This window comes from Heterodontus francisci, unplaced genomic scaffold, assembly GCF_036365525.1.
Source record: "Heterodontus francisci isolate sHetFra1 unplaced genomic scaffold, sHetFra1.hap1 HAP1_SCAFFOLD_85, whole genome shotgun sequence".
NCBI lineage: Eukaryota > Metazoa > Chordata > Chondrichthyes > Heterodontiformes > Heterodontidae > Heterodontus > Heterodontus francisci.
This window is the reverse complement of record NW_027142342.1, coordinates 1,198,801-1,213,881: the sequence shown is the minus strand read 5'-3', so window position 1 is coordinate 1,213,881 and position 15,081 is coordinate 1,198,801.

The following is a 15,081-nucleotide window of genomic DNA, read 5'->3' as shown; positions in this document are numbered from 1 at the left end:
AACAAATGTTGTTTATAAACTGTCTCGGACATAACTCTGGACACAGGTCTTTGTGTCTACATTCCTGACAATGATAATGTGAAGCCTCATGTCCACATATATAAACAAATGTTGTTTATAAACTGTCTCGGACATAACTCTGGACACAGGTCTTTGTGTCTACATTCCTGACAATGATAATGTGAAGCCTCATGTCCACATATATAAACAAATGTTGTTTATAAACTGTCTCGGACATAACTCTGGACACAGGTCTTTGTGTCTACATTCCTGGCAATGATAATGTGAAGCCTCATGTCCACATATATAAACAAATGTTGTTTATAAACTGTCTAGGACATAACTCTGGAGACAGGTCTTTGTGTCTACATTCCTGACAATGATAATGTGAAGCCTCATGTCCACATATATAAACAAATGTTGTTTATAAACTGTCCAGGACATAACTCTGGACACAGGTCTTTGTGTCTACATTCCTGACAATGATAATGTGAAGCCTCATGTCCACACATATAAACAAATGTTGTTTATAAACTGTCTCGGACATAACTCTGGACACAGGTCTTTGTGTCTACATTCCTGACAATGATAATGTGAAGCCTCATGTCCGCATATATAAACAAATGTTGTTTATAAACTGTCTCGGACATAACTCTGGAGACAGGTCTTTGTGTCTACATTCCTGACAATGATAATGTGAAGCCTCATGTCCACATATATAAACAAATGTTGTTTATAAACTGTCTCGGACATAACTCTGGACACAGGTCTTTGTGTCTACATTCCTGACAATGATAATGTGAAGCCTCATGTCCACATATATAAACAAATGTTGTTTATAAACTGTCTCGGACATAACTCTGGACACAGGCCTTTGTGTCTACATTCCTGACAATGATAATGTGAAGCCTCATGTCCACATATATAAACAAATGTTGTTTATAAACTGTCTCGGACATAACTCTGGACACAGGTCTTTGTGTCTACATTCCTGACAATGATAATGTGAAGCCTCATGTCCACATATATAAACAAATGTTGTTTATAAACTGTCTCGGACATAACTCTGGACACAGGTCTTTGTGTCTACATTCCTGGCAATGATAATGTGAAGCCTCATGTCCACATATATAAACAAATGTTGTTTATAAACTGTCTCGGACATAACTCTGGACACAGGTCTTTGTGTCTACATTCCTGACAATGATAATGTGAAGCCTCATGTCCACATATATAAACAAATGTTGTTTATAAACTGTCTAGGAGATAACTCTGGACACAGGTCTTTGTGTCTACATTCCTGACAATGATAATGTGAAGCCTCATGTCCACATATATAAACAAATGTTGTTTATAAACTGTCTAGGACATAACTCTGGACACAGGTCGTTGTGTCTACATTCCTGACAATGATAATGTGAAGCCTCATGTCCACATATATAAACAAATGTTGTTTATAAACTGTCTAGGACATAACTCTGGACACAGGTCTTTGTGTCTACATTCCTGACAATGATAATGTGAAGCCTCATGTCCACATATATAAACAAATGTTGTTTATAAACTGTCTAGGACATAACTCTGGACACAGGTCTTTGTGTCTACATTCCTGACAATGATAATGTGAAGCCTCATGTCCACATATATAAACAAATGTTGTTTATAAACTGTCTAGGACATAACTCTGGACACAGGTCTTTGTGTCTACATTCCTGGCAATGATAATGTGAAGCCTCATGTCCACATATATAAACAAATGTTGTTTATAAACTGTCTAGGACATAACTCTGGACACAGGTCTTTGTGTCTACATTCCTGACAATGATAATGTGAAGCCTCATGTCCACATATATAAACAAATGTTGTTTATAAACTGTCTAGGACATAACTCTGGACACAGGTCTTTGTGTCTACATTCCTGGCAATGATAATGTGAAGCCTCATGTCCACATATATAAACAAATGTTGTTTATAAACTGTCTAGGACATAACTCTGGACACAGGTCTTTGTGTCTACATTCCTGACAATGATAATGTGAAGCCTCATGTCCACATATATAAACAAATGTTGTTTATAAACTGTCTAGGACATAACTCTGGACACAGGTCTTTGTGTCTACATTCCTGACAATGATAATGTGAAGCCTCATGTCCGCATATATAAACAAATGTTGTTTATAAACTGTCTAGGACATAACTCTGGACACAGGTCTTTGTGTCTACATTCCTGACAATGATAATGTGAAGCCTCATGTCACATATATAAACAAATGTTGTTTATAAACATGTCTAGGACATAACTCTGGACACAGGTCTTTGTGTCTACATTCCTGACAATGATAATGTGAAGCCTCATGTCCACATATATAAACAAATGTTGTTTATAAACTGTCTAGGACATAACTCTGGACACAGGTCTTTGTGTCTACATTCCTGGCAATGATAATGTGAAGCCTCATGTCCACATATATAAACAAATGTTATTTATAAACTGTCTCGGACATAACTCTGGACACAGGTCTTTGTGTCTACATTCCTGACAATGATAATGTGAAGCCTCATGTCCACATATATAAACAAATGTTGTTTATAAACTGTCTAGGACATAACTCTGGACACAGGTCTTTGTGTCTACATTCCTGGCAATGATAATGTGAAGCCTCATGTCCACATATATAAACAAATGTTGTTTATAAACTGTCTAGGACATAACTCTGGACACAGGTCTTTGTGTCTACATTCCTGACAATGATAATGTGAAGCCTCATGTCCACATATATAAACAAATGTTGTTTATAAACTGTCTAGGACATAACTCTGGACACAGGTCTTTGTGTCTACATTCCTGGCAATGATAATGTGAAGCCTCATGTCCACATATATAAACAAATGTTGTTTATAAACTGTCTAGGACATAACTCTGGACACAGGTCTTTGTGTCTACATTCCTGACAATGATAATGTGAAGCCTCATGTCCACATATATAAACAAATGTTGTTTATAAACTGTCTAGGACATAACTCTGGACACAGGTCTTTGTGTCTACATTCCTGACAATGATAATGTGAAGCCTCATGTCCGCATATATAAACAAATGTTGTTTATAAACTGTCTAGGACATAACTCTGGACACAGGTCTTTGTGTCTACATTCCTGACAATGATAATGTGAAGCCTCATGTCACATATATAAACAAATGTTGTTTATAAACATGTCTAGGACATAACTCTGGACACAGGTCTTTGTGTCTACATTCCTGACAATGATAATGTGAAGCCTCATGTCCACATATATAAACAAATGTTGTTTATAAACTGTCTAGGACATAACTCTGGACACAGGTCTTTGTGTCTACATTCCTGGCAATGATAATGTGAAGCCTCATGTCCACATATATAAACAAATGTTATTTATAAACTGTCTCGGACATAACTCTGGACACAGGTCTTTGTGTCTACATTCCTGACAATGATAATGCGAAGCCTCATGTCCACATATATAAACAAATGTTGTTTATAAACTGTCTAGGACATAACTCTGGACACAGGTCTTTGTGTCTACATTCCTGGCAATGATAATGTGAAGCCTCATGTCCACATATATAAACAAATGTTGTTTATAAACTGTCTAGGACATAACTCTGGACACAGGTCTTTGTGTCTACATTCCTGACAATGATAATGTGAAGCCTCATGTCCACATATATAAACAAATGTTGTTTATAAACTGTCCAGGACATATCTCTGGACACAGGTCTTTGTGTCTACATTCCTGGCAATGATAATGTGAAGCCTCATGTCCACATATATAAACAAATGTTGTTTATAAACTGTCTAGGACATAACTCTGGACACAGGTCTTTGTGTCTACATTCCTGGCAATGATAATGTGAAGCCTCATGTCCACATATATAAACAAATGTTGTTTATAAACTGTCTCGGACATAACTCTGGACACAGGTCTTTGTGTCTACATTCCTGGCAATGATAATGTGAAGCCTCATGTCCACATATATAAACAAATGTTGTTTATAAACTGTCTCGGACATAACTCTGGACACAGGTCTTTGTGTCTACATTCCTGACAATGATAATGTGAAGCCTCATGTCCACATATATAAACAAATGTTGTTTATAAACTGTCTCGGACATAACTCTGGACACAGGTCTTTGTGTCTACATTCCTGGCAATGATAATGTGAAGCCTCATGTCCACATATATAAACAAATGTTGTTTATAAACTGTCTAGGACATAACTCTGGAGACAGGTCTTTGTGTCTACATTCCTGACAATGATAATGTGAAGCCTCATGTCCACATATATAAACAAATGTTGTTTATAAACTGTCCAGGACATAACTCTGGACACAGGTCTTTGTGTCTACATTCCTGACAATGATAATGTGAAGCCTCATGTCCACACATATAAACAAATGTTGTTTATAAACTGTCTCGGACATAACTCTGGACACAGGTCTTTGTGTCTACATTCCTGACAATGATAATGTGAAGCCTCATGTCCACATATATAAACAAATGTTGTTTATAAACTGTCTCGGACATAACTCTGGAGACAGGTCTTTGTGTCTACATTCCTGACAATGATAATGTGAAGCCTCATGTCCACATATATAAACAAATGTTGTTTATAAACTGTCTCGGACATAACTCTGGACACAGGTCTTTGTGTCTACATTCCTGACAATGATAATGTGAAGCCTCATGTCCACATATATAAACAAATGTTGTTTATAAACTGTCTCGGACATAACTCTGGACACAGGCCTTTGTGTCTACATTCCTGACAATGATAATGTGAAGCCTCATGTCCACATATATAAACAAATGTTGTTTATAAACTGTCTCGGACATAACTCTGGACACAGGTCTTTGTGTCTACATTCCTGACAATGATAATGTGAAGCCTCATGTCCACATATATAAACAAATGTTGTTTATAAACTGTCTCGGACATAACTCTGGACACAGGTCTTTGTGTCTACATTCCTGGCAATGATAATGTGAAGCCTCATGTCCACATATATAAACAAATGTTGTTTATAAACTGTCTCGGACATAACTCTGGACACAGGTCTTTGTGTCTACATTCCTGACAATGATAATGTGAAGCCTCATGTCCACATATATAAACAAATGTTGTTTATAAACTGTCTAGGAGATAACTCTGGACACAGGTCTTTGTGTCTACATTCCTGACAATGATAATGTGAAGCCTCATGTCCACATATATAAACAAATGTTGTTTATAAACTGTCTAGGACATAACTCTGGACACAGGTCTTTGTGTCTACATTCCTGACAATGATAATGTGAAGCCTCATGTCCACATATATAAACAAATGTTGTTTATAAACTGTCTAGGACATAACTCTGGACACAGGTCTTTGTGTCTACATTCCTGACAATGATAATGTGAAGCCTCATGTCCACATATATAAACAAATGTTGTTTATAAACTGTCTAGGACATAACTCTGGACACAGGTCTTTGTGTCTACATTCCTGACAATGATAATGTGAAGCCTCATGTCCACATATATAAACAAATGTTGTTTATAAACTGTCTAGGACATAACTCTGGACACAGGTCTTTGTGTCTACATTCCTGGCAATGATAATGTGAAGCCTCATGTCCACATATATAAACAAATGTTGTTTATAAACTGTCTAGGACATAACTCTGGACACAGGTCTTTGTGTCTACATTCCTGACAATGATAATGTGAAGCCTCATGTCCACATATATAAACAAATGTTGTTTATAAACTGTCTAGGACATAACTCTGGACACAGGTCTTTGTGTCTACATTCCTGGCAATGATAATGTGAAGCCTCATGTCCACATATATAAACAAATGTTGTTTATAAACTGTCTAGGACATAACTCTGGACACAGGTCTTTGTGTCTACATTCCTGACAATGATAATGTGAAGCCTCATGTCCACATATATAAACAAATGTTGTTTATAAACTGTCTAGGACATAACTCTGGACACAGGTCTTTGTGTCTACATTCCTGACAATGATAATGTGAAGCCTCATGTCCACATATATAAACAAATGTTGTTTATAAACTGTCTAGGACATAACTCTGGACACAGGTCTTTGTGTCTACATTCCTGACAATGATAATGTGAAGCCTCATGTCACATATATAAACAAATGTTGTTTATAAACATGTCTAGGACATAACTCTGGACACAGGTCTTTGTGTCTACATTCCTGACAATGATAATGTGAAGCCTCATGTCCACATATATAAACAAATGTTGTTTATAAACTGTCTAGGACATAACTCTGGACACAGGTCTTTGTGTCTACATTCCTGGCAATGATAATGTGAAGCCTCATGTCCACATATATAAACAAATGTTATTTATAAACTGTCTCGGACATAACTCTGGACACAGGTCTTTGTGTCTACATTCCTGACAATGATAATGTGAAGCCTCATGTCCACATATATAAACAAATGTTGTTTATAAACTGTCTAGGACATAACTCTGGACACAGGTCTTTGTGTCTACATTCCTGGCAATGATAATGTGAAGCCTCATGTCCACATATATAAACAAATGTTGTTTATAAACTGTCTAGGACATAACTCTGGACACAGGTCTTTGTGTCTACATTCCTGACAATGATAATGTGAAGCCTCATGTCCACATATATAAACAAATGTTGTTTATAAACTGTCCAGGACATATCTCTGGACACAGGTCTTTGTGTCTACATTCCTGGCAATGATAATGTGAAGCCTCATGTCCACATATATAAACAAATGTTGTTTATAAACTGTCTAGGACATAACTCTGGACACAGGTCTTTGTGTCTACATTCCTGGCAATGATAATGTGAAGCCTCATGTCCACATATATAAACAAATGTTGTTTATAAACTGTCTCGGACATAACTCTGGACACAGGTCTTTGTGTCTACATTCCTGGCAATGATAATGTGAAGCCTCATGTCCACATATATAAACAAATGTTGTTTATAAACTGTCTCGGACATAACTCTGGACACAGGTCTTTGTGTCTACATTCCTGGCAATGATAATGTGAAGCCTCATGTCCACATATATAAACAAATGTTGTTTATAAACTGTCTAGGACATAACTCTGGACACAGGTCTTTGTGTCTACATTCCTGGCAATGATAATGTGAAGCCTCATGTCCACATATATAAACAAATGTTGTTTATAAACTGTCTAGGACATAACTCTGGACACAGGTCTTTGTGTTTACATTCCTGGCAATGATAATGTGAAGCCTCATGTCCACATATATAAACAAATGTTGTTTATAAACTGTCTAGGACATAACTCTGGACACAGGTCTTTGTGTCTACATTCCTGGCAATGATAATGTGAAGCCTCATTTCCACATATATAAACAAATGTTGTTTATAAACTGTCTAGGACATAACTCTGGACACAGGTCTTTGTGTCTACATTCCTGGAAATGATAATGTGAAGCCTCATGTCCACATATATAAACAAATGTTGTTTATAAACTGTCTAGGACATAACTCTGGACAGAGGTCTTTGTGTCTACATTCCTGGCAATGATAATGTGAAGCCTCATGTCCACATATATAAACAAATGTTGTTTATAAACTGTCTAGGAGATAACTCAGGACACAGGTATTTGTGTCTACATTCCTGGCAATGATAATGTGAAGCCTCATGTCCACATATATAAACAAATGTTGTTTATAAACTGTCTAGGACATAACTCTGGACACAGGTCTTTGTGTCTACATTCCTGACAATGATAATGTGAAGCCTCATGTCCACATATTTAAACAATTGTTGTTTATAAACTGTCTCGGACATAACTCTGGACACAGGTCTTTGTGTCTACTTTCCTGACAATGATAATGTGAAGCCTCATGTCCTCATATATAAACAAATGTTGTTTATAAACTGTCTCGGACATAACTCTGGACACAGGTCTTTGTGTCTACATTCCTGACAATGATAATGTGAAGCCTCATGTCCACATATATAAACAAATGTTGTTTATAAACTGTCTAGGACATAACTCTGGACACAGGTCTTTGTGTCTACATTCCTGACAATGATAATGTGAAGCCTCATGTCCACATATATAAACAAATGTTGTTTATAAACTGTCCAGGACATAACTCTGGACACAGGTCTTTGTGTCTACATTCCTGGCAATGATAATGTGAAGCCTCATGTCCACATATATAAACAAATGTTGTTTATAAACTGTGCAGGACATAACTCTGGACACAGGTCTTTGTGTCTACATTCCTGGCAATGATAATGTGAAGCCTCATGTCCACATATATAAACAAATGTTGTTTATAAACTGTCTCGGACATAACTCTGGACAGAGGTCTTTGTGTCTACATTCCTGACAATGATAATGTGAAGCCTCATGTCCACATATATAAACAAATGTTATTTATAAACTGTCTAGGACATAACTCTGGACACAGGTCTTTGTGTCTACATTCCTGGCAATGATAATGTGAAGCCTCATGTCCACATATATAAACAAATGTTGTTTATAAACTGTCTCGGACATAACTCTGGACACAGGTCTTTGTGTCTACATTCCTGACAATGATAATGTGAAGCCTCATGTCCACATATATAAACAAATGTTGTTTATAAACTGTCTAGGACATAACTCTGGACACAGGTCTTTGTGTCTGCATTCCTGACAATGATAATGTGAAGCCTCATGTCCACATATATAAACAAATGTTGTTTATAAACTGTCTAGGACATAACTCTGGACACAGGTCTTTGTGTCTACATTCCTGACAATGATAATGTGAAGCCTCATGTCCACATATATAAACAAATGTTGTTTATAAACTGTCTAGGACATAACTCTGGACACAGGTCTTTGTGTCTACATTCCTGGCAATGATAATGTGAAGCCTCATGTCCACATATATAAACAAATGTTGTTTATAAACTGTCATCTTTTTGATTGGTTCCTCTATGGTTCAAACATGAGAATTACAAGAAAGAATGAGACAGCACTCAAAGTTCAAATTAAACACCAATGACTCTACTAGATTCAGTAGGAATACTACTAGTTTACAATTATACAAAATACCCATTCACAATGTTTTCTTTCTTTTGGGCCTCCTTATCTCGAGAGACAATGGATACGCGCCTGGAGGTGGTCAGTGGTTTGTGAAGCAGCGCCTGGAGTGGCTATAAAGGCCAATTCTGGAGTGACAGGCTCTTCCACAGGTGCTGCAGAGAAATTTGTTTGTTGGGGCTGTTGCACAGTTGGCTCTCCCCTTGCGCCTCTGTCTTTTTTCCTGCCAACTACTAAGTCTCTTCGACATTCACAATGTACCGGTGAACAATACACCCATTAGTCACAAACATGTTACAAAGGGTCATGCATACATGATAACCCAGTGAGCATTTACCTCCCTGATAATCGTTCTGTCGCTGACCAATCTCCTCGACCTTATCACTGAATCACTATTTCCAATGATTTTTACACCTTTCATATCAAGGTGGGCTGAATGTTTCACTGACAAGATCACACTGTCCTATCAAAATCCACCGTAGGCTACAATTGTCCAATGAGATGTCTAATTCTTTGTTCAGACGATGATATGAGATACTGCCTTGCTGGTGAGCATGTGTTTACATTTCCTTCAGTATTTTCATCACCCCTTGTGGATGTTACAGATGCATCAGGATTGTTATCAGAACAGAAAATAGCAGATTTCATTCCTGGTCACAGACACATTTTGAACCACAGGACAATTAAACAATCCAAATCCCTTAAATTCCTGACGTCTTACAAACTGTTACTTCGAGAATTTCTAGTTTATTTGCATTTCAAAACAAGACATTGTAAAGGAATTCATAGAGTCAAGGCAGCTGGAATCTGGAGGCCCCTCCCCCCCCACCCACCCCCCACTGAACGATAATGACAATGACTTAAACCAGGCTCAAAGTACCATCATGGAAGGGTAGTTAGTTAATGACTGACCAATCAAATGAACAGAAATGGCCTTTTACCTAATATGGAACAGAACCAAGCTGGGAAATGTGTATAAATTAAGAGCTTGTAAGACTCCAAAAGCGCACATCATCATCAAGAAGAAGACAGAAGATAGACTCCAATGAAGAGACAAGGTTCCACAGATAACCGGAGGTTGAGCACCGGGTGTTCCATTGTGAACACAACTGCTGACCACTTCCCTTTGCTCAGTATCACCATGTTCTGCTTATTGTGCAGAACTTCATTCAGTCTGTGAAGCTTGTGAAAACAGCCTTGTATCCATGTAGTTTGATAGCTAGTCTGAGCTGCAAGTCCCTTTTAGATCTGATCTCCCAACATAGACTGTCATTGTACTTGACCTAAGTCTGACAATTACATTAAAACAAACCCCAGATCTTACAAGTGGAGCTGAAACCCGGGACTTTGACTACAATGCAAACTGAGGCTGTTGTAGCAAAGTTTTGCAAACATAGGAATATTCGTTTGACCAGTGAAAATTCTTGCAGGGATAAACTCTTTTGAGGGGCAGACGATTATACTGACCCAGTGATGTCTCTTTAAATACACATTATGCCACAAAAAGACAATGGGAAGAAGGGTCTCTGGGAAACATATGAGGAAGAGTTAAGCACTAAGTGTAATATGGACAGTATCCAGTCCCTGTTAGGAGACTGTCGATGGAAGCATGCACACGTTCCTTTTAAAATATAGTGAAGTTTATCCAGGCACACGTCTTGGCTAAACATCAGAAGGGTGAAAAGGCTTTAAATCTGACTCCATATCCAGCATCACACAGTGCACAGTGCGATGAGGAAGTGATAGAGTCACAGGTGAGAGAAATGGTAGTTCAAAGTGAACAGACCCAGCAGCAACAGCAGACACAGCTACATGAGTTACACAATAAGCTAGTGTACTTTACTGTCACTATACAACAACAGACACTTAATGCAGGACAGGCTTGAGCAGTTCAGCAGCAGTTAGAGTTCGCAGAGAAACATACTGTCAATGTCACACAGGATAATGTCCAGTTGACCCAGCAGTTAGAGGATTCCAGAGGTGTCCTTAGGGAGTTACAGGAGTTACCCCACCGGAAGACACAGTGCAGGTCCAACTTTCAGTGATTGCAAACCCAGAGGGAAAGCAGCTCTCAGGCGGGTGTAGCAGCCGTCACAAAAAGCAGAGTATCACACAGGTGGTACTAAAACTGAGCAGGAGGCCTCAGATGTGGACAATGTTGGAGCGGGAGAACGTTTACCAATCTGTCCCGTTAAGGTAACCTCCTTGACAGGCTGTGCCGTTAATGTGGTGACAACACCGAATGGAACAGTCTGTTACTCTCAATCCCACCAAGACACCTGTGAGGTTGAGATATAAAAGGAAAGGAAATCTTTCGGAGCCACAGTAAGGCTGAAGCACTGTCTGAGGAGAACTGGAGGAAAAGCTTGTGTTTGAGTATGTGGGTCTGTTTTTGTATTTGAAGTTTCCTGTTTGATTTCTTTGTCTGTCTCAGCCAGTGTCTATTACGGTCAGTTACGTCTGGTCCTGCATGCTGTCTGAAAGTAGCTGGTTGTTTAACATGTGTGTATAGTTATATTTTAAATTGGTGTGAGTGGGGAGGACAAAAGTTTTGATAACATGGATGTTGGAGTGTTAAATAGCAATTGCTTTCAGCTGGGAAGGAGACAGAGAGAAAGAGAGACAGAGAGAGAGAGAGAGAGAGAGAGAGAGAGAGAGAGAGAGTGAGAGAGGGAGTGAGTGAGTGAGAGAGAGAGAGAGGTGTTCCTCCAGGGGGCATAATGAGTAATGACACTCAGGGACAGAGGAAATGTGAGCTCTGGCACTTTGATTGTTCCTGTAGGTAAAAACCTTGAAAACCCTCTTTCCACCTCCTGCCGCTATGGGTGTGGATGACACGGACTGAAGTTCCTGTCTTTAACAGGGATCTATTCAGAATCTGGCACACTTGAGGCCTTCCACCATCGGTGGATACCGCAGGGGCTGGGATACAAAGAAAAAAGATGCATCAGTAATGCCGAGAATGGCATTTTAATTTGAGCATTTGGTTTATTTATCTATTTTAATAAAATTATTTTAAAATTTATATAAAGGGGACCTGGGGAATAAAGTCCCCATCGACAAAAATACAAAAGGGGCCTGAGGTATAAAGGCCAGCTTTAAAACAAACGGGGTTAGATCCAGAGTAAATCTCCCTCTGCACAGTGGAGGGTTTGGAGGTAGAAACAGAGATGTCTAATGAGACCGAGGTCTCTGAACCTCCTCACCTCTCCATGAATAAGAGAAGGAGGCGTCCCTTCACTGCAGATTGCCGAGAGGAACAGGGTCTGTCTCCTGGTTGGTCCTCGGACTCCCCGCGCTACCAGTACCATTGGAGCTCGAGGCCTAAGTTACAGCTTTTTATCCCACAAAATGGAGTGGGTACAGAAGCCTCTGTACCTTTCACAACACGCGAGGTTGGGGGGGGGGGTAGTGGTGAAGCTCCCCTCCCCTGATGGGGGAGACTGTGGATCCCCCAGGAGAAAACATTCCATCTCCCACTGGGTCCGGTGTCCTGGGTGGGGCTGAGACCTGTGAGGGTCAACGCTCTCGGCCACCTGTTCCTGCCATCCAGGATGGATCTGACTCGGAGGTTGATTTGAATAATGTTAACAGTGCCCTGTCTGCTGGTATTGTGGCGCTGGCAGGGTGGGAGATGGCCTCCTCTCTTTTCCTCGGGTCCCGCTCCGGCTGGATTTCCAGTGTCGAGACACAACTGCCTCCCCCTAGGCTGATCACAAGCCCGGGGACGGAGGGGGAGAGGGTGTCCTGAACCACAGGCACTCATATTCCTAGTTTCCCCAGAGGAATCTAGGAATGACTCCTCCACCATCGATCCTGCGGGTGTGATCATGAGGGAGGTGAGACTAGCTGTCGTGGCCTGGATTTCCACTCCACAGAGTGTGGTGGATGTGTAGGCCACGGGCGGTGACGGCACGGAGGAGGATGGGGTCTCGGTGAGGGGCACGGAGGACGATCTTGAATCCATTGCCATTGAGGCGGTGGACTCCCTCATGCCTCCTACCGAGTCTCCTGTCATCCCCATTGCAGAACTCCGGAACTTCATTGCTGCTTGCAGGGATTGTCACAATAAAGTTCAGCTGGCCCTTGACCAGTGTGTGGAGCTGGCGCTGATCATCAGGTCTGTCCGTCTTGCCCTCAAGGTGGGTAGTAAATGTGAAAAAGATCGTGCGATGTCTGTTCAATGTGTTCCTCTCTGGATTGCTGGGGGAGTGGAAGGCGATGAGCAGTTCCACTCTCTCCTCACAGTAAGGTATTGGTGACAGGATGGTGGTATTGTTGACATGAAGATATCCATAGCCAGACTCAACATCAACAGGAGCAGGGGGCGTCTCTCAGCCGTTTTCACAATCTCACAGTCCTCAGGGAAGGGAGATATGTGATGAGCTTTCTGCAGGAAACCCACATTGGGAGACGATGCTACCTGGCTCCTGGAGTGGCAGGGTGACTTGATGGATCAACTCCCTCGACTTGGTGGTCGCCTGGTGGATTCTCCATCCCAACTCCAGTGCCCTCATCAGGAGGCCTCAGGAGGAGAGTTCCGAATTGACCGACTCTACATTTCACAGACATACGCCTCCTGCATCTTGGTGGCCTTCATGTGGCTGGTGCCGTGCTCAGACTACCACCTGGTGTGGGCGGAGTTAACTCCACTCTGCACACGGGAGGGTACCGTGTACTGGCACTTTTTACAACTGGCTGCTGGAGGACGAGCGATTCCATGACTCATTCCGTCGATCTGGGCCAGCTGGAGAAGGAAGCAGGGGGGTGTCCTCTCCCTGAGTCTATGGCGGGATGTGGCAAGCCTCACATCCATGTCTTCTGTCAGAAGTAAGCAAAGGGGTCGACCAAGAGGTGGGAAACCGAGAATGGCGCCTAGAGAGGGAGGTGCTCGACTTGGAGTCCCATCTCAATCAGGCCATCACAGACCCCACGCTGTGACAGGTGTGCAAAGAGAAGAAGGGCGCGCTGAGGGACCTGCAATTCATATCGTCCCGAGGCGCATATTTAAGGTCGCAGATCCAGATCCTGGAAGATTTGGACTGGAAGATTTCCTGTTTCTTCTACTCACTGGAAAAATGGCCGGGGGTCCATAAGCAGCTCATTGAGCTGCTGGCAGATGACGGATCCTCCATCACGGATCCGGAGGGAATGGGCTTCCTGGACCGTACCTATTACAGTGTGTTGTTTTCTCTGAACCCCTCCAGCGAGGACACGTGCAGAGTTTTATAGGAGGACCTGCCGAAGGTCAGCCCGGAGGCTGCCAAAGAATTGGAGTCTCCGCTCACATTGGCGGAGCTGTACAGTGCCCTCCACCAGTTCTCAAGGAGCAAATCGCTGTGGCAGGATGAGCTGACCGTGGAGTTTGGCAGCGTGTTCCTGGATGTCCTGGGGGACAAATACATGCGGGTGCTGGGGGAAAGCCTGGCGACCCGTGAGGTGCCCCTCTCGTGGCACAGGGCGGTTGTCATCCTGTTGCTGAAGAGGGGTGATCTCTACTTGCTTACGAACTGGCGTCTGGTCTCCCTCCTTAACACGGATTATAAGATCTACCCCGCCCAGGAATTCCCAACACAAAGAGAGAAGCATCTCGAGAGACACTGTAACTACAGTCCCCAAACCTCGTCCAGAGTTGGGTCACCAAATCCTCTGTCCTCCCTGACTGTTTGCAGCAGCTCACAACACAGCCTCCAGAAAACCATCCACAGCACCTCCACCAACTTTATAATAGCAGAAGTAAGTCAAAAGCCCCTCACCTTTAAGCTGGATGCCTGGTCATTTTCAATAGCACTAGAGGGGGTTCCTTGTGCTGCTGAATGTATGTTCAGCTGAGAGAGACTGACACAGGCAGTCAATGGATAAGCACAGACCAAGTTTGAAAGACGTATATCAAAGCTGCCGGAATGGCTGATTGACACCATATTCAGACCCCTCCTCATGCTACAGACACACACACACGTTACACCCAC